This window comes from Pseudonaja textilis, chromosome 2 (genome assembly GCF_049901715.1).
Source record: "Pseudonaja textilis isolate UNSWEBS1 chromosome 2, rPseTex1.2, whole genome shotgun sequence".
NCBI classification, from domain to species: Eukaryota; Metazoa; Chordata; class Lepidosauria; order Squamata; family Elapidae; genus Pseudonaja; species Pseudonaja textilis.
Genome location: NC_141991.1, coordinates 208,332,483 through 208,359,594, shown reverse-complemented (window position 1 = coordinate 208,359,594; position 27,112 = coordinate 208,332,483). Strand labels below are relative to the sequence as shown.

At 37.1% G+C, this 27,112-nt stretch overlaps 1 long non-coding RNA gene across 2 annotated transcripts; it reads right to left on the bottom strand.

Moving 5' to 3' along the window:
• Nucleotides 1-3,516: 3,516 nt before the first annotated feature.
• On the bottom strand, nt 3,517-23,796 carry LOC148127343 (uncharacterized). Of its 2 annotated transcripts, XR_015742232.1 has the most exons (4): nt 23,732-23,796; nt 15,862-15,931; nt 7,101-7,174; nt 3,517-5,152 (listed from the first exon to the last, which is right to left on the bottom strand). It is a non-coding gene; the product is annotated as an uncharacterized LOC148127343 (long non-coding RNA). The 2 variants fall into 2 exon arrangements; XR_015742231.1 differs by lacking the exon at nt 23,732-23,796 and having other exon boundaries at nt 15,862-16,033.
• Between the last annotated feature and the right edge of the window lie 3,316 nt (nt 23,797-27,112).

Sequence of the window (27,112 nt, the reverse complement as noted above, 5' to 3'; positions counted from 1 at the left end):
AAGAAGAATATTTTTATATCTTTTGTCCATTTCTCCATTTACATCTGTCTCATTTCCAATTTAAAAAAGAATAGTTTCCCCTGGAATCACTAATTGGAGTATGATGCCTTTCTATCATTCCCCTGAATTAAAATTTAAAATAACACCTAAATCCCAATCAGATTCTGCTTAGTACATTCTACTATTTCAGAAACCAATACTACAGTAATAAATCCATAACAGTCAACACATTAGTCCATTAAACTCTATATTTAAACTAATATTTTAAACATTCCCTTTAGTATTTTATTAAAACTTAATATCATTCATTATTAAACCTTTTAAAGTTATACCTTGATATTTTAGTCTTTTATTAGATCTTAAAAAGTTCTGATTATCTACTTATAATACAAATACCACTATTACAATACTCATGTGTACTTTGCAGAATCCCCCTTTTTTTTTAAAAAAAAAAAATCCCTTATATTACCCATTATCCCTAAAAAAAATTTCCTTTTCTCTATCTTGTTTTATACCTTTGTAACTTTTTTCCCCCTTTTCCCTTTCCTTGTTAGCCCGCCTAAACTTTTTACCCCCTCCTCTCCAAACCTCTGCCTTCTTGATTTCCCCTTTCTGTTGCATTCCTCTTTCCTTTTGCTTTCTAGCATTCTGTTGTTTTTGCATCTTCTTTTTCTCTTTCATAAACATTTTTTTATTTCTTAAGTCCTTCCTTTTCGCTCCTCTCTTTCTCCTTTCTTTCTTAATCACACTGTTTAGTTCATTAAAAATGGCTTCTTCTTCCTCGGCTTCTTCCAGCTGTTGTTTAATTTGCTGACACATGACAAGCGCCATATCCAGGAAACAAAGGGCTTCTCCCATAACATCCCTGCCTTCTTTCTTTATTTTTAAATATTGTTTTTTTAGTTCATCAAGAGATAGAGCCATTTTAAACTGTTTCTTCTTCTCTTTCTGTATCCTCTTCTTATTATTAAACCAATCAGTGATTTCCAAACTTAAAACAGTTCCCAAAAGTCCCAAAGTCCCACAGTCATCAAACAGTCCAGGCAGAGTACAAGCTTCTTCTTTTTACAATTTCTCTTCTAGGGGTGAAGTCAAATTAGGGAAAGAAAAAAACGTCCAATCTGTGCTTTAAGTCTTTCTTAGAATTAATTTCTATTCTCTTTATCTTCAAGGCATCTCCTCCAGCAAAGTCTTAGAGTAAAAATTTGCTTTCCCAAGCCTCTCCCTTCCCACTTATAACAAAGGAGTTTAGGTTTTACCTTCTATCAAAAGGCTGGTTTCCCTTGTCCATTTGTTAATTCCATAAGGGAGGGAGAGTAACTTCGCCTTTTCGTCACTTTTCTTCGCAGCTGAGAACATCAATCGGGAACATTATAGCTTCCAAGCCAGTACTTTCCCAGGTGTTAAATATGTCATTAAGGTCCCAGTTCGACCAAGAAAAGACTTTCGTTTTAAAACTCCTTCTTCCTCCTGCGCATTCTTTATCCAGTTGCCGGCTTCTTTATGGCGGCCATAAAGACCGCCACTTCACTGTCTTGAGAGAAGGGGGTTATTGCCGGCTGGGGGGGGGGGTTGCGATAGCCCACACCCCCTGTCCGGATCCCCCCTTTCTTCAGCTGCCCCAACAGGGCAGCCTTAGCCTCCAAATCCGTCAGGATCGGAGGCACCAAGGCGGCTAGCACAGCAGGGATCGCAGAGAAGGCGAATCCCTGCTGTCACCGAAGCCGACCAGAAACCACAGACTTTCAAAACTCAAATATATAAATATATGATCCAGCCTTCTGAAATGTTTGACATATGACAGTTAGAAAGACAAAATGAAAGATGCAATGCAAGGTATGTATGTATATATGTATGTATGTACGTACGTACACACAAACACACACATGCATGCATACATACTTCTCCCTGGATCTTTAAAAGTAACTAAATTCTAGCTCCAGACATTACTGGGAAATGTTAACTATGTTGTTCTTCTATCTGTCATATCTCTCCCTCCCTCTCCCTCTCCCTTTCTCCCCTCTCCCTCCCTCCCTCTTTCTCCCTCCCTCTCTTCTATTTATAGTGGGAGAAGAATAAAGAAAATAGAAACTTCCAATTTTCTACCCAGCAAATATAACTACAGTTACAAAATTATCTCTTACTTTATTATTACAAAACCCTACCTGATCAGGAAAATCCAGACATGTGGAAACAATATTAAGCTGTGATCTTGCTCTTGGAATGAATTGTGATGGGGTGACATGGATTACAAAAGCTATAGGGAAAATATAATAATTGCATGGATTTTCTATTCCTCACTAATATACACCAAAATGAGATTCTTAAAGAATACTATAATTGGGAAACAAGAATTTATTAACTGTGCTCCTTTCTTTGGTAGTGACAGGATAAATTAAAACCACATTGGTTTTCATTAATATAACTTACGTGGATTGTAGAATTTTACTACAAGGTGTGCCCAATTTTGGTCATTTGCATATATTTATCATCACTAAGTACTATTTTTAAAGAATGCCTCCCTCAGTTTGGCTCAGAAAGATTCATTATGTTGAGAATGTTTTTTCATTTTGCTGCATTAGTTTTGGCATCTTTTATTACAAGGGAACCTTACTATATCTCTGTATAAATCCCAAATAAGCAGGTCTCCTACATTAAAGATATATGGGTAATAATTATTTTTTAAATAAAAATAGTGGTTCCAGAATTAAAAAAAAATATTTTTCCTGGAAGCCTACATTATTTTCATATTTTGGTTGGTTCCAGAAGAAAATGCATTTTCCTTTTTATGCAAAAAGTCTCTAAAGAGTTTCCAGTCATTGATATAAGTCAGTGGTTCTCAACCTTTTATTCAGCATGGACCCCTTTTAAATAACTTTTGTGGCCATAGCCCATGGCCATGGATCACTAAAATTTAACTCAAGATTTAAATCATAACATTTCTTCAAGTCTTCATGGACTTCCTGTGATGACATTGTGGCCCCCCCAGGGGTCTGTGAACCAAACATTAAGATATATTTTTTTTTTTTTTTTTTTGTCGGGGGGGGGGGGTGGGGGTGTTGTTGTTTGGGGGGGCGGTTGTTTTTGTGTGGGGGTGTTTGGGTGGGGGGGTTTTTGGTGTGGGGGTTTGGTTTTTTTTTTTTTTTTTTCTTTTTTTTTTTTTGTTTGGTTTTTTTTTTTTTTTTTTTTTTTTTTTTGTTTTGTTTTGTTTTTTCTTTTTTGGGGGGGTGTGTTTTTTTTGTGGGGGGGGGGTCGTTGGGGGGGGGTTGTTTTTTTTTTTTTTTTTTTTTATGTTTTTGGGGGGTTGTTTTGTTTGTGGCTTTTTTTTTTTGTGGGGGGGGGGGGGGGGGTTTTTTCCAAAAAGGGGGGATTACGGGTTTGTTTATTTTTGGGGGGGGGGAAAGAGGTTTTTTGTTTTTTTTTTTTTTTTCTTGATCAATAATGTCCCTTCCTATCCCAGAATGGTTAACCCATGAGTAATATATTGGATTCCTGTATCTTCTGGATAAGGAGACCTCTAGTTGAGATTTTATAGATTAGATATCGCTGCAAGCATCTCTGTACCATGGAAGATTGAAAATGAAAGACCAAGAAATTGCCTACTGACTTGCTCTGGATAGCTGCTCCTCACAAGAGCTCAGTCTTCTTATACTATACACACTGGTGCCAGTTCATGTTGTCTGTTCCCAAAAGATAGAATAGTTTAAAGGTGGGAAATCTGAAATTCCAAGGTTGAGCCCAAGAACAGCCCCACTATCTGTGGTGTGATATCCCCCCCCCATTTTAGGTGCAAATAATTGGAAGATGTAATGGATAATAAAAGATGTCACCTTTATACATTTGATGAGTATGTGCACTGGACTTTCAAACCCTGCTTAGCAAATAGGAGATGTACTTTGTCCGTGCTCCTACTATTGCCATCGCTGTATTAATCCTTGTAGGTTGAAATAATTTAACACCCCAAGTATGACTCTCACTCCTGAAATAGTTGGTGTCCCTGATCTAGCCTGTGGCATTGTAACCACTCTCCTGTTGTTTTTTTCTATAAAATGTTCTCTTATTGTTTTCCTGTCACTTTGGAAGCTTTTAAAGCCAATAAAAGATAAATCTGGAAAACATGCTTGTTTTCAACTCAAATTCATCCTGTTCATGCATGACATGAAGACTAAAATCCATTGTTTAAAGTAAAGGAGGCATACAGATGCATTTAGTGTACCTGGAATTCACAGAAATGTGTTCCACCCATGTATTCTCCTCGTATTGTTTCTTTGTTAAATTCCACCATCAGAAATTAAACTGACTGATCTAAGAATCCATAAAAGACATTCATGTGCACTAGTTTTTTCTAAAAATGGCTAGACCCAGATTTCAGCAAACATGTTTACTGTCATCTTATATCTAAAGTGGTTTGTTCAGTGGCGAGATGGTACATAAAATGAGAACAAGCATGAATTCCTCTATGTATTATCAAATGAGCCCTCCACTTTTTGTAGTAAGGGTATCGCTAACTTTAGATTATCATTGTTCCTTCTCCTTCCAAAATAAGCTTAGCCTGCTTCTTGAATTTGAACTCTTATTGTTTCCAGTCAGTCTGTCTGTCTTGCAAGAAAGTTTACCACACCAGGGATTTTGCTCCATTTGCTTCACTAGCTGATGGTCAAAGAGAATAGGTCAACAAGCACCACCAACAATGAAGAGAAATAATACAGGCCAGACGTTTCCAGAAATGTCATGGAAATATCTAAGCCTAAACAGCTATACAAGAATCCCTGCTGTTGTGGATTTTTTAGAGTCTTTTATCATGGGAGCACAGTAAGTTGCCTTATACCAGGACAAATCCTTTGCCCATGTAGCCCAATATTGATTATTGTGTTCAATGGCAAGTTTCCAGAATTGGCCAATGCTTGGATAGAACACATTTGAAAAGGTGAACAAAAAATAAAAATTAAGTCGAACAATGATATGGTGGATTGACAGCAAAAACAGGGTTTCTGAGTAAGAGGAATCATTTTTTGGCTCACAACTGAGATGGTATTTGGAGGACATCTTTTGTATTTGTATTTGCATTTGCATGTTTGGGCCTTCTACTGTTTTTTTTTTTTTCTCTAGTAACAGCTGGCTCTTGGCAAAAGTATCCAGAGGAATGAGAAATCTGGAGAGAGAAGGAAAAAGTAAAGAAAGGAGCTGTATTATCCAATGATAAAGGACTCAATGAAGCATATAAACAAATGTTGTAAATCCTTATAAAGAACCTATTGCCCAGGTGGGTAATCCTAAATTGCTATAACTTCTCCTTTCTGAAAGGAAGAAATTGGAACCCTAAGGTTCTTCTGGACTTTGGCCAGCCTGTGAATCATAACTCATAAGTGCACCATTTTAATTTTCTTTCTTTATTTGATTTCATGCCAAGGATACTTTAAAACCCAGGCCGTAAGGAAGAAGAATGGGAAAATACAGAGATGAACATCCACATTTTCGGCTTAAATATTATGCACCTTTGTTGGAGATTCTAAGCACTCCATATGCTTAAAAGTATTAAACCCTTGTTGTTCTCACATGAGATTCAAAATATTCACCTCTAATTTGTTTATAAAAATGGAAAAAGAATCAGCTAATGGCTGCAGAACATTTATGTTGAATTGAGGAAAGATAAATATTCAACTTGCGGGATCCATCCTTTAACTCTGAATGCTCCTGTTGCTTTTTTTTTTTTAACCCGTGATCTCCTGATCTTCTGTTTGATCAGGGAAGCCTGTTGCTTAACATTTGCTTTCTTTAGAAGACCATATTTTATTTTATTTTATTTTATGTTACAAAATACTAGGAAAAATAATTAAAAAAATAAGAACATAAAGTCTGTTTATGTAATTTCTTAGCTTTTTCTTAAATCTTATCTTCACTTGTTTGTTTCTCGTGGCATGGAAGAAAAGGAATTATGAAAAAAACAAAGTTTTTGTATCAGGCTGAGCACAATGAATACCTTTGTGTTTATTAAGAAAATGAATAAGCTCCTTTAAAAAACCCATTTCAGTGACCTAGTCGGTGATGGTGATGTTGTTGTTGTTGTTGTTAGGGAGGAAGGGAGGAAGGAAAGGAAGGGAGGAAGGACACAGTATAAAGACCCAACAAGAATAACTTCTTTGACTAGTGTCCTTTGGAAATTCTAATTCTAGCCATTTAGGAATTATCCAGATAATGTATGATTGTGATGATGATCATGATTGTGTTGTCTCTACTCCTTATCAACTTAGATTCCTTTAGAAATGGGGCTGGCTATCTGACTGTAAAGAAGGAAATCTCTTAATTTTTTTTTTGGAACTTGAATAAATTGCTATTTCAAAGTGTTCTGGCTCACTTGTTGACTGAAACTAGAGATACTCGAATTCTTCCAAGCACAACTGTGGCAGTTGGAAGCATCCTCCTCAGTTCTGCCAACACTCACTGTCTTGCCAATGCTATATCAAAACCATCCTCAGGCATAAGGTATGTTCATTATCACCCAGGATTTTGTGAGATTTCCCTCTGATAGACAGATGTTCTAAAAGTGAATTCTAAGACAATAGCATTGGGACATATCCTTCATTACATGTTGGGTTTCTTTTATGTTGTTTTTGATCCAAGTTATCTGGTCTTTTGTTTCTCATTCTGAAACAAACCAAGGAAAGTAAGGGAAAAAAATCTTTCTTTACTAAATGTGAAAGCTTTTCTTAGAGTAGATTTTATTTAATCATCTAAAGTTGTTGTTCTGCTAAGGATTTGGCATCAATCTGTGTGCTGCCTTAGAAGCTGTGAGGCTTTGTCCATTTTAGAAAAGTGTAATTATAATGTCCTATGGAAAGAAGGATAAGTGGAAAATACTCTGGAACAGTATATTTGTCGTAGCATATATATTCTCCTAATGTTTATGGCAAATAGCAATTTCAGTAGCATATATATTCAGTAGCATATATATTCTCCTAATGTTTATGGCAAATAGCAATTTCAATCTTCATGAAGTATGTGAAATTATATGTATTACAGTCTGCTTTGATTCTTCTATTGTATATTTAAAGAAAATAGGAATTAATTTTGTTTTCTTATGTGATACTACATGTACTTACATTTGAGTAAAATGGCAGTAGGAAATAATATTACAGATTCTCCAGCACTTCCAAAGCCATCCCAGCTTTCTATCCTGAGTAGGATGGGAAGAGTACAGACAAAAGCAACAAAAGCAAAATTTGCTATAGTAAGTAACAATAAGAGCATACATAAGTAAAACAGCTGCAGTAGTACTGTATTACATACATGTTGTTACACACATCCTAAAGCATTTTGTATTTGCTTTTGCAGTGTCCCCTGCAAACTGTCATAGGTCATTCTGTGATTCAAAATGTAGCAGGAATTTTTGAAAGAGAGAAATGTTTGTGTGAGTTAATTTGCTTTGTGGGATTGTGCATGAACTCATCTGATAATATCAGCTGATTACAATACTCCCCCCACCCCAGGAGTCTTATTTGGATCCATTCAGAAACTCCATGCCACTGTCATAGGTCATTCTGTGGGTATAACTAAGGCTTCTTGGTGACTTTTGCTCCCCAGAAGTAAAAAAAGAGTTCCTGCTGATTTTATTCCACTGGTTGTTGGTGACTATAGGTCGAGGTGCTCATTTCCATTTTAAGGACATTGAGCCAGGGCTGTTTGAAGACATTTCTGGGTCATTTGCCCTCATGACATCACAGAGTGCTGTTACTTTCCCACCAAAGTGGTACCTATTTATCTATTTGCATTTGCATGCTTTCGAACTGCTAGATTGGCAGGAGTTGCTTTTTAGATCCATCCATATTTCTTTGGTTTCAAAATTTCGAGCCAGGAGACACTTAAAATGATGCTGCAAGACATAAAATTAGGCTTAACACATTTTTGAAAATGGGGAAAACTTTTATTGCACCAGAGGGAAAATGTAAACCCCAGGTAGCCCACCTACACAATGAGGTTTGACTTTTTTGCCACATTAACCCTTCCCACATTATGCCAAACCTTAAAAGCAGCTCTTGGTCTCTAAAGTATTGCTCACTCATGATTGACAAGATGTTCCACATATATATTCTAAGCTATTACTGTCTCTTGTCTTCTTTTTCATTTATTTCGACCAAAGCAAGTTTTATAGTTGATATCACACCAAGACAAGCTTATATGTGCATTCCTGTGCCCACATCAGCACCAACAGTTTGAACTGAGCTTGGAAGAGAACAGAGAGCCAACAGAACAGATACAGAATTGAACTGAGCACTTTGTCCCTACCAGCAGCAAGATTGCAACATTTTACAGATGGAAGTTAAAGGCAGCCCCACATGAAAAGCACGACAATTTTCTTGTCTGGATTTGGCACAGTAATTACAGTAGTGATTGAAACAAGGTTTCTCATTGTCCTGAGAGGATAACAATCTGTATGTTAAAAAAGTGTACAGGCAGTTTCTGGATTAAGAATGAATTCCATCCCTAAATCTGTCTTTAAATCAATTTGTATGTAAGTCAGAATTCATACTTACAAATAGACTGTTGATTACTAAAATGGCGGATGGTGTTCTTTTTCAATAAACCACTGAAGCTGTATAGTTTTTATAAACTGCTGAAAACAGGCATATTAAAATTGTGCAGCTTCAATGGTTTATGACAAAATTGCATGGCTTCAGAGTTCATTGTCTCAAATAAGAACACTGTCCACCATTTTTAGTAATAGGCAGCTCATTTATAAGCATGAGCTGTCCATAAGTTGGGCTTCCTTAACTGGGGACTGCCTGTATTAATATTTAAATAAAACTATAAATATAACAGCAACTTGCCGGGAATTTAAATCTGTGAATGTTAAATTTTTTAAGGTTTTGTTGTACTATTAATGCTGCCTTTCAGCTTGCTTCTGGTAAAGCATAACAGAATACAATGTCGATATATAAATTTTAACCCACTTTATAGTTAAATGCAGCACTATTTCTAAAAAACTTAGACATAGATGAAGTTGACTGCAGCTATATTGGGAAGGAGAAGAAGAAGTTTTTTTGTTTTGTTTTGTTTTAACATTGTTCCTAATTCTTTCTATTTTTGAATATTACTATTCCTAGATCCATGTTTAACATTTGACAGAAGTTTTGCTTGAATTGCTCCAATGATAAAAGTCATCCTTTTTCTGGCTATTTCTTTTGTAGTACAAACATCCATGCATCCTCCTAAAGACTGGTTGTTTAAAAAGTTTGTAAACTACAATGGAAAATCATAGCTGATTTAAAGCAAAATCCCTGTCACATATTTACCTAAGCCAGGGTGTCAAACTGGATTTCTTCGAGGGCCGGATCAGCATTGTATTTCTCCTTTACGGGCTGGTCTGGGGGGGAAGATGCGACAGACACTTCCTGAAGCACTCTGCCAGCCAAAATGGGATACAGGAGGCTGTATGTGCCCCGCTGCCCTGTTTTGGCTGGCAGAGTAATTCAGGAGGCCGTCCAGGCCAAAAACAGGGCACAGGGGGGGGGGACACACATGCCCCCCCCCATGCCCCATTTTGGCTGCCAGAGGCACTGCTGGCCAGTCCTTTGTTATTTCCAGCCCCAGCCCCATGATCAGATTTAAGCACCCCATGGGCCTTGAGTTTGACCTAAGCTGTCGCTTGCAAATGCCTGTGCTTATAATTGCCATGTATGCCTTATGATGGGGATTAAACACTTTTTAAAGAGTCTTTGGCTTTGTAGAGATTTTAGAGCTTCAGTTCATAATGTGGCATACTCATCTTGCCATCTTAGGCTAGAGTTCTATATCAAGGAATTAATATATTTCCTGGTCAAATCTGCATATATTTGAATAAGTTCGACATATCAGTATGAACTCTTCCTACCTTATAGTCACAAATAATCATGAAAAAAGAAACTGTTAAACAATCGCTGTGAATTGTTAAGTCACCTTGTGTTTTGTGCTTCAAAGGTAATTTCATGCAGGAATCTTTTCTAGCATTTGCAAAAGCTTGGAAATGAAGCCTGCTTCTACAGCCCCCACATTCACTGACAAACACCTGTGTGTGTTTGTTGAAAGAAATATCCTTCTGGGTTCAGTTCCAAGTGGGGAAAAAGACACCGGAAACATGGAGGCTGCTTGGAAGGTTTAATGGTAGATAGGAGGACCACATGGCTTGAGGCTCCAGAGAAGGGTGACCACATGCTTCAAGGTGAGAAGAGATCAAGAAAAAAAGGATGAGAAGAGAAGGTCCAGAAGGCTGAGTTGCTGAGAGTGCCTGGGTTTTATAACCTTTGTTGGGCCCTACCTTAGTGTTTCCTGTTCCTGTGTAAGAAATGTATCCCATTGGTTGTCAGACTCTCAGGGGCAACTCTGTAGGCTGTCCTGAATTCCATGCTTGGTCTAGCCTTGCTGGATGATTTATGCCCTTAAAAGGGCTTTTGGCAATTGCTATAGCTTTACCTGGAGTTCCTTGTTATGTAAAGTATTCTGGCCCAGGCCTTAATGGCCCACCCATTAACAAAGGTGGGGGTGAGATCCTGCTTCTGAGGTGAGTTTCTGCTTCTTGAGTTTCTACTCTTTTTAGAGGAAATATTCTGCCTTTTTAATATTTCCTACGCTATTTCAATTTTCTAGGAGAGTGGTGGGTGCTAACTTCCTACTTGTGTGTAAAAACAAAGGCAGAAGTTGAAAGCCAGCTCTGAAAAGAAATATCGGATTCATACCAGTTTCTCAGCATTCTCAAAATTAACTGGGTGAATTTTCCAAAGATCTAGACAGCAAATCCAAACATAACTGAGACAAACAGAAAACTCTTTTAGAACTTTTATTTGGTCTTATATCTTTAAGCCTAATATTTTTTTTTCTATGGCATTTCTCTGCAAGCATAGTAACTATGTGTTTTATTCAACTTGGAATCTCTTTAAAAGACAGTTTCTTTTAAAGTCAAGAGCATGTCAGCATGTTATTATGGGTTGTCCAAAGCTCAGTATTTTGATTTTTAAATTGCTATTCATGACTTGAGCAGATAGATAAAGAGATAACATTTTTGCCATTTAATATTTTGTTTGGGACCACTTAAAGTCTGAAATGGATTTTTATATTCTGTCTCCCCCCTCCCTTTTTTTCAGATAAAGTTTGATTTTATTTAGTTTTTGTGAGAGATTGGTGTTATCTCCCAAATGGGAAAAGGAAGGAAAGGGCTTTTTATCCTAGCCTTGGGGCAGGAGGAGGTTATGTAAGTTATTTTATTTTTCTATTTTTTTTTTCAAAATTTTGCCAGAAAGTAACCCATTGTATATTAACCGTAACTGTATCACACAGTAAGGTTAGTGAGGAGGGTACGTGATAATGTCTTTCCTAGATGATACATAGTGGCAGGGAAAACTATCACACAAAGTAGAAGCTATTAGCTTCTGGGATAAGAAATTTGATATTTCCAACCATACAAATACAGATACTTAGCTTTCTAATTTAAAATCTTAAAACTCTGCAAACTAAAACTTGTTAAAAACAAACTAATTTAGTGTCTTATAGGAAATTGTAATGATTTCTCTAATGTTCTGTTTAACTGCTATCTGTTCTGTAAACAATTCTTTCCTGTTTTGTTTAAAGATGAAGCATGGTGATTTTAATAGGTACAGTGCATAATATTTAATGCATGTAGACTGAAATAGTGTCATTCCTCTGGGCTTTATTTTCCAGGTACAAGAAAAAGTGATGTAAGTAAGGATCAGAGAAAACATGTCCTTGATTGTCTTTAGAGAAAGTCTGTTGTACAAAATCCCACTTTGTCCATTACCTATTCTGAAATATCATTTTTAAACAAAAAAAAAAAATTGGACTTCAGATAAGGTGGTGATGCAAGAAGTTGTATGTATGTGAGCACTATCTGATACTTTTGAATTTTATATTATAAATATTAAGTAGGAGTTTTTAAATTGAAACACTCAGTATCAGCTCTGGTTTGACTGAGAAAAAACAGACTTCCACAAATATCATAATTGTGGAAGTATGATATGTCAAAACCAAAGAATATTATATAAACTAAAGATGGAACGCCAGTCATCTTATTTCACAAAAGCCTATTTTAGTTTTCCCAATCATAACACAGGCAGCCAGTTAGTAAAGCTGAGAGCACTTACTGAAAGAGGATGGAAGAATGATTGAGAAGGAGGGCTGTTATTATTTAAATACTGAAAATGGTCTTCAAAAGAGGTAACTATCATTAACTTGGATTAGAAAATCCAAAATCTGGAGTAGCAGAAGAATATAAAGAGGGAAGAAGCCAAACCAAAATCACATTACTTTTCTTCCAATACGTCTGTCACCTAACTCCCCTTTTGAAAATGACTCAATTGCTCCAGATGAAAGCCTTATAGAGAAGTCATCCCACAACTAATTGTAAGGGCCCTACCATATATTTTATAACAAAGCTGATTGGAACAAGTAAATCTAGCCAAAGAATTTGTTCTCATGGATCAACTATCTAACATATTGACAATAAATAATTCCCATACAGAGGAACTGGAGTGCACTGTGAAATGAAGATACTGAGAATAAAAATGACCTTCTGGCTCCAGGCTTAACAATTGGAAATTCTAATGAATTGTTAAGATTAGTTTCTTGATACCAGGATCTAAATAGCCTAGCCTAAAAGTAAGGTTAATATATTAATCTTAAAGCTGGAGGCCCACAAAATCAGAAACACAAGGCCTGAAATAGAACCCCATTTGAAAAGTAAACAAACAAAAATCAAAGAACCTAATTGCATTTTAAGAATTTTTTGAGAATTGAGTTTTGGGGATGCAGATGTTCATTACCCTAATAATACACATTGTCAACAATGCTACTTGGTAAGCTACATACCCATTATTATTTCAAAGTCAGACAATTTCCTGATCCAGTTTTGATTGATTGCTGTCTGTGACCTCAATAGGATTGAGCTTATTCAAATGATCTGCCCCAGATACCAAGGATTGCCTGTCAGAAGCTTTAGGATATTCCTGACAATGTGATGGGTGAATTTGCTTAGGACCTGGCTTGCCATTACCAAGGAGTGACTTCAGCCCTTCAAGAAACCATTCCTGACCAGCCTCTAGCTATATTTCAATTCTAGGCAGCTCTCTGCTTTCCCAAGGAACTCCAGGAGATGAAGTAGCAGACATAATGCCTATAGTATAGGCAGAGTGAAGCAAAAATATCCTGACACAACAAAAATGCCCTTATGGAACATATCCCTGTGGACAAAAAATAATCCCTCACTTTGCTGGTGTTTTGTAAGACCCTAACACCTGCTTCTGGGCGTGTGAAAGAAACCATCTCCTGACTGTTAATTATTTTTGTGCTTTTCCTTGGTTCCTATGTATTTTAATTGATGATAGAAATTATTTTTAAAAGTTCAAAAATTGCTACCCATACAAATTGAATGAACAAATGAATGAATTAATGAAAAGTGAAGATTATTGAGCATGGGTTATGCCTAAGTTTGGGGTTCTTCTCTCATATGACCTCAGTAGGCTGTCATGCAGCAGACATTTTCAGGATTACGAATTCATTTTTGAGAAGCAGCTAATTTTGAGAGCTCTCCCTGCTAACTTGGCATAGCAAGTTGTTAAGGTTTTGACTCTCCTTGGGCTGGATCTTGAATAGTGCTAATACCATTTCTTAGCTTCTGCCATTTGTGGTCTTTCTCCATATGGCTTCTTTGTATTGTCTGCAGGAGATCATCAATTATTTCTTGGAGCAAGAGATGTTATTGCTATCCTGAAACAAAACTTAGGTGTGCCTATTACTCAAGAGTCCTTCCCTAAAGCCAAACATGTTTAATCACGATTACTCCAAATTTCCCTTTTTAACAAAGGTTATTGAATGGTAGTGAAGGACAAAATATAGAATATTCTAGATAAAATGGATTACCTAGACCCTTGTCAGTCAGGATTCAGACTTGAGTATAGGACAGAAATAACCTTAGTTGCACTAATGAATGACTTCTGCTTGGATTTGAGTGATTGTAGTTTGTCTGATATTTTTAGATCTCTTAGCAGCTTTCAATAATAAGGATACTGTGGTGTTGTTCTGAACCAACTTTTCTGTTGGATATTGGAGGCAGTGTTTTACCATGGTTCTACTCCTTTCCCAGTAGGCAATTGTAGTTGATAGTGGTAAGAGAAGTTAGGTTGCCTAAGTATCTTCTCCCTAGTGGAGTGCACAGGATTAATCTTCTGCCTTGACTGTTTCATGTGAAATTGCTGGATGAGATAATTTGTTACGTAGGGTCTGGTATTATGAATATGCTGATGATACCCCACTTTATCCCTTAATTATGGTGAAACAATTGAGTTCCTGTCTGGGAATCTAGAGGCAATGAGATTCTGCATGGAAAAGAATAGGCTTGGACTGAACCCTAGAGTAACCCTGTTTCTTAAGTTGTATTTGAAAAGTTGTAAACTCTTGAGGGGAAAGCACTATCCTGAAGGAACAGGCCTGCAATTTGGGAGTGGTCTTGGACTTTTGGCTCCTGGTGGATTAGCAGATGGAAGCCATGGCCATGAGAGGCTTTGCCTAGCTTTGGTTAGTGCAACAGTTGTACCTTTCATAGTCAGACTGATAATATGCCATTAATGAGATCTTTTTCGTTGAAGAAAGAAGTACATTTCAACCAATCATTTCAACCATGGAAGAAGCTAGGTCCCTGGGGATAGAAACTAGTCTTATCATTTGTAATCCATACTTTTGTAGAGTTCTGTAGCAGTAGCAAATGCAATCATCTGTCTAATGACACAATCATACAACTGCCATAAAGTATGTACTTGCATCAGGCCTCCTGACACAGGAATATAATCACAGCGTTTGCATATTATGTCATCACACAAATGTTTTGGTTTGGCATCACTGCAATTTGTTACAGATGCTGTTGCTTATTCACTTTTTGATGAAGTGATAGACATTCAAGGTCAAGAAAATTTAATCAGTTGTTTGATTGGACTGTTAGATTATTATTTCTCTATAATTAGCTTATTTACTTTCCTAACGTAGACAATTGTCTCTTCTGTAGTGTTCCCAAGGGAAAACAATAAGGGTTTTTTTTCCTCTGGATTTATGATTGACTGCAGATGTGTTATGAAAGTTTTCTCCCATGTGGGCAAGTTTCAAATATGAACTGATCTCCATATGACTCCATCTAATTATATAAAAGCAAGATCACTTGGTAAACAATTATTTGTATTCAGTCTGTTTCTAGAACAGCCTTTGCTAATCTGTTTCCCTTCACATGTGTTAGACTGCAGTTCTCAAAATTCCCAAGCAAGTTGGTCTGGAGGACATCAGAAGTCTGATCCTGAATATTATCAAAGCCTTGTTAAAAAACAGTGTTTAAATATAGATGTTGAAATGGATTTTTTATATAGAGTCTTTTCCATTTGGACTTTTTAAAAAAGTACTATTTTATTCTGGTGTTACTTAAAATCAAAAAGTACAAAGCATTGCCTGTTGGACAATTTTGCATCATTATAATTCCTTACATTTCTAGATTTTTTATTTTGCCAGTTCCTGAATAGATGAAGATCCTTTTGAACTGGCTAACTGAGGGCTAGCATAGGACACTTGGAAATAAAGTGCTTTCCATTTTCTTTTCAGGGTATCCTCAAAATCCCTCTGCATGTTGGAATGGTAATTGACCAGCATATTACAAAATAAACAAGAATCAAGCATCACCAATAAATTGTACAATTGTTAAATTGTGCTCAATTGCAATTTAATGCAGAATGATTTATACCAAGCTGCAGGCTTGGCAGGTATAAATGAACGAAAGTTCGTTTTTTGGTCTCCATACTATGGTCAGGTCACAACCTTGACCAGTGAGAAAAGCACACTTACCTTCAATCTGCAGGCTTCATTGTCTTTGGCACAAGGAGACATGGGGCTGACAGTGCATTTAGGCTGAGTGCTGTACATGATAGCAATATAGGAGAAGAACATCAATTAGCTCAAGTGCTGGCAGAAAATGCTCACAGAATGATGTAACATTTTCATTTTGGCTTCAGTTTATGTAACAGTGTGAAATAATGCAAAACAAAAGGTTCTTTATGCCTGTGACCTTTTTTGAGTATTTTTTTCATCAGGTCCTTCCAGAGGTGAGATTTTACAGTAATACAAATCACTTTTATAATCACAACACGATTGTGAGAAACTTTTAGCTAAGAGACAGCTTGGTCATCTCAGTTTGAGTGCCTGAGAAAGCATTCTGGCCATGTACATCTACTCCAAATATTATTCCTGGTAATATTATCTCCTGTGGTTTGATAGTGTAAGCCTTCCAATAGAAGGCAATGGTGTTTACAGAAGGAGAAAGAGTAAAAAATAAAAAGTCATCTATGATGATGTGATTGAAGCTGCATCCCTTTTTATAAGCATCATTGGTGTGTTACATAAACAAGGGCTTCCAAAACATCACAATCACTTTCTTAGACTTTATTGACCTTCCCTGGTCATTCTGTTCAGACTAACATATTTTAAAACATGTAGCCCAGGCTTGTCCAACCTGCGGCCCGTGGGCCGCATGCGGTCCAGGTTGCCTCATAATGAGGCCCAGTGCCCACCCCAACCTTCGTATCAGAGCCAGCAAGGAGGAGGAGGAGAGGCAGGCACGAGGCGGGGCGAGGTGAGCGCCACGCCAAACAACAACAGAAAAGGCGGGCGCCGTCAGAGCACCACCTCCTGCTGTTGCCGCCGCCGCCGCTGCTTCTGCCGCCACTGCTGCTTCTGCCCCCACTGCCGCTTCTGCCCCCACCACCGCTGCTGCTTCTGCCCCCGCCACCGCTGCCCCCACCGCCGCTGCCCCCGCCGCTTCTGCCCCTGCCGCTTCTGCCCCTGCTGCTTCTGCCCCCACTGCCGCTTCTGCCCCCACTGCCGCCGCCGCTGCTACTTCTGCCCCCGCCGCTGCTGCTTCTGCCCCGCCACTGCTTCTGCCCCCGCCACCGCTGCTGCTTCTGCCCCCGCCGCTTCTGCCCCTGCTGCCGCCGCCGCAATCGCCGCTGCTGCTTCTGCTGCCACCGCCACTGCTTCTGCCGCCGCTGCCGCTGCTGCTTCTGCCTTCCAGTCCTGCTGCATCCAGCCAGGCCATTTGCAGGAGGAGAGGTAGGCACGAGGCAGGCGAGCTTTCTTCCCCCCCCTCCCCCCTGCAAAATTTGGCTGGAAAATAAACCGTGATAAACCGTGATAAAAAAACCGTGATAAAAAATAAATAATTTTTAATAAATAATAATAAATAATAAAAACATCTCACTAACTTCATTTCCAAATAAATTTAATACATTAACTATGTTTTCTATGGTTTTTTTGGATGATCAGGTATCATTACTGTTATTTTATTTTATGTGCGGCCCAAACCAAATTTTCATCTTCTAATGTGGCCCAGGGAAGGTGAAAGGTTGGACACCCCTGATGTAGCCCAATGAGGTATGATGGGAGTTGTAGTCTGGCAATATATGTATAGTTGACATTGCCAATAACTAGATGAAGAGATCCTCATATGTATAGATGTGTTAGTTTTTCTTACTAAAGAAATAGGCTGAAAGAATGCCATCTTTTTCTGCCAGTGAATGTGTAACTTTTATAATGACATTTGGCTGTATCTAACAGTGGTTAGAATGTGGTATTGTAGGCTAAATTCTGTTGACTGCCAGCAGTTCTGTCCTGACTGGTTCAAGGTTGATTCAGCCTTCTATCCTTCTGAGGTCGGTAAAATGTGGACTCAGATTGTTGGGGGAAATATGCTGACTCTGCAAACCACTTAGAGAGGGCTATAAAGCACTGTGAAGCATGATATAAGTCTTAGTGCAGTTTGGAGTTTGAATCATGGCAACTGGACTAAGCCTTGTTGGTTTGAAACATTTCACTGCTTATTCAAGTAGTTTCTTCAATCTGAGCAAATTTCTTAGGGGAACGCCATGTATGTCCTCCAGAGAGGTTTTATTTGTCACCTAATTTTGATAGGATTTGGTGGTTGGATGAGTAAGAGTAAATCTAAATGTTTCAACACAAATCTTTACCCAAGGTGCATCATTAAGTGTGGCCTCCCTAGTGAACCTGTGAAGTGGTCTCAATCTTCCGGGAGACTGATAAAAGAGCAGCATAAAAATGGGGGACAGGTTTCCTCCATTTAGGAAAGGACTTTCCACTTTGGCCAATATTTCTATATAATAACTGAAATTCTTTGAGGGAGACTGCCCTTCCCTCCCCACACCATTTCAAAGCCTTCTTACTTAACACTGCCCTTGTTTGTGACCTTGGTTCATCATGGCCAATGTGAGCCTCTTTGGCTCATTTATGGGCCCATACAAAAATGTTCAGTTCATGGGGAAGCTTTCACAACAGTATTAGGATTTTTGATGTGAAAGAGAAGAATTTGTCAATATTTGACAACTGTGAGTGAAAGAAAAACAGCCTCTCGTGACTTGCCATCCCCTGGAACACTGCTCTAATCTTTGATCTTCTTCGAGGCCAAGATCAAGGGATCTTTTTCTTTAAAAAAAATAAAAATCCAGTATTGTTTTTCTGGATTGCTTTATGATGCTATCTTAGACTTGGGTTCTAGAATTTACCAGAAATCACTGATTATAATAGACCAATTAATTTATCATTATGATTCTAGACTAAGGCATCATCTTTATGTATACTATATGTATTAATCATCTCATTAATCCCAAAAACGACTCTTTTGTCACCAGGAACTGTTTTGTGAATGGCTACTTGTTTGATGATGATTTGCACAATAAATCCTAAGGTATTTTTGGTAATAAGTTTATTAGCTTTTTAAACAAGATAACAATGAATAGAAAATAATAGTTAAGATAAAGAAGTGAATTCAAAGGACCAAGTACATCTCAATTCATAAAGCTCAGGACAATATTTTATAGCTGTGTGGAATGGTATAGAAGACATGGAAGCTTGTGACAAAATGTGATAAACTTCTTAAACTGTACAGCTATGATTGGTTGCTTGCTAACATAGCTATTTTAATTAGCTAATTTTATTAGACTTTTATGGTTTAATATAAGGTAATCTTAGTTCTGGTGGGCTTGAGAAACTGAAGGATTAAAATACTATACATTAAATACATCAGTGATTATTGATTACAATGATTAGCTCTAATTATTAATTGAATAGTGTATATGGTGCTTTCTCAGCTACCAACTCCACCCTAACTTAGCCTGGAAACTGACCAGTAGCCAATCTTTTGAAACAAGCATGATGTACTTCCATCTGCAAGGCTCAATGAAGATTTCCATATTCATGATTTATAACCTCATCCAGCCACTGCTGTGGTAATATATCCTTGATGCTGACAGCCTTCATACTACTGCAGCAACGCTGGGGAATGTTATAAATTGCTAGTATGGAAATTCTTGGTGTTTTAACTGCCAGATCAGAATAAATTGAAGTACCCATATTGCCTTTCTATGGCAACTCCCTACAAAATGTAGGCAATAATGAAGTACGTTGGCAAGCTATGAAGATCATTCTTTATTTCTTTTAAAGAAAACAAGTAAATCAGCTGAAAAAAGAAACTGAATTTGATAGTCAAATCTAAAAATCAAGCAACACATCCCAGGATGCCTGATCTTTTGTAGTGTTGGAAGAAATATCCATCTGGTTCAGTTCCAAGCCAGGAAGAAGGCACCGGAGATAAAATGGAGGGTGGAGGTTGATTGGAAAGAGAGTTCCTTTTCGATTTATTCTAATCTGGTAGTTAAAACGCCAAGAATCACCATATTAGCAATTGATAACATTCCCTGATCATTGCTGTAGCAGTATAAAGTAGGTTGCCTGAGCTAAGTTTGGTTGAAGTTTCTGAGGGTGATGCAACATCCTTAGGAGACTGTGCAGTGTAGTGAGCTCTGTGTCTTAGTGGCAGTGGCAGATTAAGGCTCATTGTTGCCCTAAGGCTTAGCACTGACAAATCTTGGTGCCCCTTCCTTTGTACATACTGTGGAAACGAAGCCACATTTTCAACTTTTGGGTGCCCTCTTTGGGCCTGGTGCCCTCAGCACGTGCTTAGTCTGCTTAATGGTTAATACACCACTGCTTAGTGAGTTAATCCTATTATGTCCTGTCTTAATCCCTTCACTCTGGACCTGAAGATCTTTTGTTTTGTAGATAGGCTGGCTCAGGCTTTCTTAATGGGCACACAATATCTCCTGGGGCCAGGGAGCTGGGAATCTGAGTTTCTGTCTCCCTTAAGTTTTTTATTTCTCTTTTAGGGGAAATATTTTATCCTGCTTTTTAAAAAAATTCCTCAAAATATTTCATTCTTCTAGAAAGGGGGAGGGTGGGGGTGGAAAGAATGAACAGGCAGTTTTCTTGACCACCAATAACTATGCTTTTGAGATGAAATTTTACTTCTTCATTTTCATCCAGCCTACTGCTAATTTCAAGCACCCATCATTTATATGTATTGATGCTGCTTTTAAACTTTAAAAGATGTTATTTATTTGTTATTTAATTTATATCCTGCCTTTTTATTTTTTTAAATAGGTCAAGACAGGAAAAACACATACTATTCCTTCCTTTTCCTACTTTTCCCACAACAACTCTATGAGGTGAGCTGAGCTGAGAGAGGATGATTGGTCCAAAGTCGCCCACCTAGTTTTCCTGCCTACAGCGGAACAAGAACTTACAGTCTGTTGGTTTTCAGTCAGGTGTTTTAGCTACCAATCAAACTGGCTAAACACAGAAAGCAGCTTTAATTTTCTTATCTTGAGTAAAACCAAGAGTATATAATATCCACCTTAAAACTACATTTCAATGATATTTACTTAAGTATATTCATGTGGTATTTTTCTTTTAAAAATATTTTTGTGCTAAGGTATTTTGAATACTCATTTTTAATCAAAACCCCAATCAAAATAATCTGTGATTTTTAAGATCCACATTGTGCAGAATCTGTGCAAGATACTGAGGAGCATAGTTCATGAAACACGATTCTGCCATTAATATTTCTGTCTCTGCCTCTTTTCCCCTTAGATACACCAAACTCTGTGAGCAAATAGTTACAAAATAGTTACAAAAGAGTAAATTGGAGCAAGGGGATGAAATGGATGGAGGATGCAGATCAGCTTAATATACTGATAAAGACTTATTAATTGGGCAGATGCAAGATGATGGGACACCCAAAATAGTATATTTATATTTACAATTATTAGCCAGTGAATAAAATACATCTAACATATTGTATCACTACAATGAATAATTGACCAAGGAAGGAAGACTGTGTAAAGTGATTGAGAAATGATTGTCTTTACAATCAAAAGTAGAACATTAAATTGTATAACGAAAGGACAAAAGGAAGGAACAGAAGAAGGAACGGAGAAAATGGATCAGAAAATTAGATTATTTCTAAACTAACTCAAAGACCTGAGTACCTGAGAATGGGAATAATAAATTGAAAAAAGAAAAGACAGATGGTTTGTCTATTAGCAGAGAGAATGCCATCAAACTCAGAAAGCCAATAACAATGAGTTGGGATTGCAATGACAGTGAATATATAGACATCTCTGAAATCTTCCTTATTGCAATCCTTTTGGGAGTCCATACTATCCTCAGTGGAGAGTAAAGCCAGACTGCTGATTGCCTCTGCTATTCTTTGTAATCTGTTTACTGGCAGATGGGCCTGCAGTGGAAAATCAGTTTTCCAATGACAAAACAAAGGGCAAGAGATTAACAGCTATCAGGGCATCTCTCCTGATGAAAAGGTGCACAGAAGGAAAAAAACTCATCTTAGATGTTTAGTCTCCTTCTAAAGTGCTTCAGTGGGTTTCAGGTGGGATGTGTGAGAACAGTGTTTCCAGTGGTTTCTCCTGACTGCACTTCAATGAGCAGCAAGGCAGACTTGCTGAAGTCTGAATATTAATCTTTCTTCTCTCTGCTTCTCCCCCCACAAAGATATTTGCAGACAATCCATCAAAAATACTGTTTCTAATTTAATCTCCCTTCTTTTCTTCCTTCTCCATCAGCATGTAGCACCACCCTTTTCAACACCCTGAGTTCACAAAATAAGTATAAAAGATTGATCTTGAGAGAGGATTTTTGAGTACGAGAGACAGGGCAATTTAGGAATCTCCACCTAACTCTGGATGCTGCTATTCAGGATGGGAAACAAGCTTTGCTCCTAACTGCAGCACAACTCTAAAGGAAACTATCTTAAATTGTTACATATTCTTGTTCATTAACTAATGTGAGCCTTTAAACAATTCAGTGTTGGAATGACATAAAAGAAAATCAGATCAAAAATCCAGTAATCATAATAGTGCTGGAAGGGGGCATTTAGGTAATCAAGTCCAGACCTCTGCCCTGTGCAGGAATCCAGATGTAAGCATTCCATATAAATGTTTCTCTAGCCTTTGCTCTAACATATTTAGTGGAAAGGGGATCTGTCTTCTCTGGGGAACTGGTTCCACTATCAAACTATTATGCTAAGAACTTTCTACTAATAATCATTTTGGAGTCTACCATTCTCTAATTCAAAGTCTTCTAGCTCCTGATCTCTTTGCTATCCTTGAACTTTGTCCAGATAGGTGGACTTCGTCCAGATTTTATTCTGCTACTCAATCCCCCTTTAAATATCTTAAGGGAAACCCAGATATTATTGAATATTTTGTAAAAGGATTACTCACAAGTCATAAATGAACCAAGATGAATGGGGTTCATTTTACATATCTAGAGCTTATTGATCAGGATAATTAACAGGAAGATTCCAATATTGCACATTGCATGCTGCTTTAGGCCATAAATTATTTCAGCTAATTTTCTTTGAAGGCAATGCCCAGTTCATCAGTTATTTTTACTGAAACTTTCTAAAACTTGGATAAATCATTTACCAATCTTTCACAAGAATCTAGTTGCCAGTTTAGGACCATATTTCCTAATGCATATAACACTGATGATTGATGATAATAATGTGCTATCAAACCAATTTTAATTATTAGTGATCACGATAGATTTTCTTCAAATGATCAAACTGGTCCTTCAGATCTTCCAGTGATGCACTATTATACTTGAGTCTATTTACCCTGATGGCGATATCTTCTTTTTCCTCTTTCTTTTCACCCATGCTCAGATTAAAGATTTTTTTATCATAATTTGACCCTGCCCATTTGTGTCTTGAGTCAAAAACCTGCACTGAATTGTTCTTACTTGTTCTCCTAGCAATCCATGATATTCCCAAGAATCTTCTCCAATACCAAAGATAAGCAACCAAGTAAGCAAGCTGAGAGAATACCACAGAATGCACATACTGAGAAAGCCCCCATTTGGTGACTCTTAATGATGGAGTAATTTCAATTACAGGTAGTCCTTGACTTACTAGCACAAGTTGGACCAGGTTTTCTGTGATAAATCTGTGTGGCCGTACATACATGATTCTACAATTATTTTTACTATGGTTTAAAGAGAATCACTATGTTAAGTGAATCATTTTAAGCAAATCACATAATGTTAAATGAATACAGCTTCCCCAATGGTCTTTTTTTTTGGTCATAAACAGGCAAAAAAAGATATCATGATCACAAGACTGCAGGGGCTGCAACCAGTCATACATGAGATCCAGTTGCCAACCACCCAAATTGTGATCCTGACTGCTGGGATGTTACAATATCCATAAGTGCAAGTGTAAGTTGTAAAGCACTATTTCTGAGGCTGTTGTATTCTCCATCAGTTACAACCTCCGTTTGGTGCATATTATACTTACAGTCTCCCCTTAAACTTGAAAGCTGACTGGGTGGTCATTTTCTCTCAATTCAAGTCATTCACATGGTTATTGTTGTGGGGAAAATAGGAGGAAGAAGGAGTATTATGTACATCCACTACTTTGAGTTATTTACAAAAGTAATAAAGCTAGGATAAAAAGAAATACATTAGAATCTATGAATTGATTTCAGAAATGTGAATTTCTATTTCTGGCATTTTGAGTCACCTTGGAAAATTGATCTGGTTGCCAGAGACAAACATATCATTTTGTTATTTAATAAAGTTGCCATGGAAAGAAATGAAGTGGTCTTTAGATATTTGAAATGAAAGATTAAGAAGACAAGAACTATCCAGGATGTTGACCATATAGGAGAATCCTACAATTCACTTTATGGATTGAGACTAGTAGTTTATATGTACCTTGAGGAAAAGGAGGGGAAAGACCAGAGTAAATGATATTTCCTTTTGGTAGTTAGAATTTGGAAATGAAGGGAAGGTCAAGGACAAAATATTACTGGTTGATTCCACAAGTAAATTACAGGAAGGATTGAATTAGATAGTTATTGAAGTCTATTTTATCCTATTTTGAAGTATGAAACAGTTTTCTTTGACATTTGAAAATTATTCCCAAAAATATAATATACTGAAGTGGATGCTTATATCTTTGTATGTGTCCAAGAATAAAACTGACAATGGTATCTGTAATGTGATAAAATTTGTTTTGTCCTTATGTGATATAAATAGGCAATTAGACAGAAATACGCTATATCACAAGACAGCTAGGGAGATCCTTGAACTCTTTCTAAAACATCTTGTTTTCTTCTTTTTTCTGTTGCCAAGGAAACCACTTTAATGTAAAAGGAATTCTTTGTCTCCTGCTCTTTGCAAAATTGTTTGAACCATCCCATCTTATAGAACCTGGCTTCCTAGCTGATTCTCAGCAACATAAAATGTGTGCTTCTTTCTGTTCTAGAGTAAAGGAAGAATGTAATCTCCAGTTTGATGCCTGAATAAATAAAAATTCCATTTATCAGACCCTTGAACATTTTAGATATATTTTTCTGAAAAATTGTAAGATTATATTCTAATTTCTGAGGCATATATGAAGTAAAGTTTCTTATATTCATTTTATTTTAAATGCACAAACTGATGTGGACAGAGTGGGAGAAAATCATTTAAATTTTCTCTAAAGAACTTTATCAAGATTTTTAATACCAGAAAAATGATTTCCTGTTTCGTTCTTCCTGTTTATCAAAACCAAACTGAACAAGTGAATAGAGGCAGTGAAGTTTATTCAATGTTTTACAAATATGTAAGCTATCCATGCAACTTCTCACCTGTGACAATAAATCTAGCAAGAGAAAATCAAATGGAATTGAAGCTATGAATGACTTTTTTCTTGATTTCCCAATGTTATCTGCTGGTAGAAAATGCTCAGTGAATCTATCAAGTCTATACGGTATACAGATAGTCCTCAACTTACAACAGTTCACTTAGTGACTATTGGAAGTTACAATGGCACTGAAAAAAGTGAGTTATGACCATTTTTCACACTTATGACCATTGCAGCAACCCCATGATCAGGTGATTTACTTTTAGATGCTTGATAATTGATTCACATTTACAATGGTTACAATGTCCCGGGGCTATGTCATCACATTTGTGACCTTCTGATAAGCAAAGTCAATGAGGAAATCAGATTCATTTAACAACTGTCTTACTAATTTAACAACTCCAGTGATTCACTGAACAAATATGGCTAGAAAAGTTGTACAATGGGACAAACTCACTCAACCAATGTTTCACTTGTCAACATAAATTTTGGGCTCAATTATGGTCATATGACTCATTACTTGTGGTTATTGGGTATAACCACAAGTATTTGAGTGGTGCAGTGGCCTATAGGTGAAGATGCTCGCTTCCCATTTGGAAGCTTGAGAGTTCGATCTTAGGCAGCAACAGATGTGTTTCTATTAGGGTGCAAAAAGAAAAAAAATCTGCTGCAAACTCCAAGTAGGCTTCAGAAGGACATTTGGCCAATAAAAGCTCATCTCCATTCAGTTGCTGCAACTCCACATTGATAAAAGGGACTATAGGATTGTAAAAGAAAAAAAAAGATATGATATCAACAGTACATCCCTAGTTACAGATACCTTCCCATAAGATGCACTTCTTAGGCCGATAGATAAAATATGCTAGAGAGGACTAACTCAAAGTTTGCATATCAGTGATGAACTTGCCTAATTAAGAAAGATGCAGATGGTAGTGCTACCTAGCAATTTTCACCTCACTTACTCCATTCCAATTATAGCCCTTCCCTGTAGACTTACACTGTATAAATTACAAAGTCAGAAGGTACATGACGATGCACCTATTTCTATTCATAAAGAAGTCTAACACATTCTTCTTCTTTGCAAAATGTGTGATTGTTGCTTCAATATTGCTCTGGAAAGAGCATAAATTCATTTTTAAAATCTAAGAAAAGAAAGAGATTATCAAAACTCAGCAACGAAACCCAGTAGCATAAGGTTTGGCGTTCACCCTCCTACAGTGCTCTTTTGACTACTGGAAATACTGGGATATTGTAATCATAAGTATACATTTTTCAATAACTCAAAAGAAATTGTGGCAACCCATATATATAGCAACTGTACTGTTTTAGTCAGGTAAAATCTACATCAGAACTGTCCAACCTTGGAAACGTAAAGTCTTGTGGACTTCAATTCCCAGAATACCTCAGCGAGCTATGGGGTAATCTGGGAGTTGAAGTCCACAAGTCTTTTTTTTTTCCTTTTAATGAAAAGAAGGACTAGGGATGATAAGATAGCAGTGTACCAGACAACCTACTTCCAAAGCACCTGAAGGCAGGGCCAGAAGCAATGGATGGAAAATAATCAAGGAGAGAAGCAATCTAGAACTATTTGTATTGAGCTCTCCTCCGTGATGTGATGACTTGTTTCTGCTGGATTCTATGGTGTATGGCATCTTTGGTATAATTAATCAAAATAATTATTTTGTGAATTTTTTATATGAACAATTGTATTTGCAGCACATTGACTTTCATGAATTACACCCTGCTATATTGATATAATGAAGCAGTATTCGGTCTTGGTTGATGCATACAGAGAAAATTGTGAGTAATGAAGTCCAAAAAAATATAAATATGAGAAGTTAATTATCTTAAGTCAAATTTGTAATATTCTTGTTAGGTTTATCTTGCAGGAATTTCATCCTAATACTACAAAAGAATAGAATCTCATTTGCTGATAATATTTTAATTCTAGAATTTCTCTTTGAAGTTCCTCAAATAATCGAGATATAACGTAGTTTGATGCTTCTGTTGAAACGGCCATGTGAGTTGAAAAAAAGTCTTAAGTAGCTC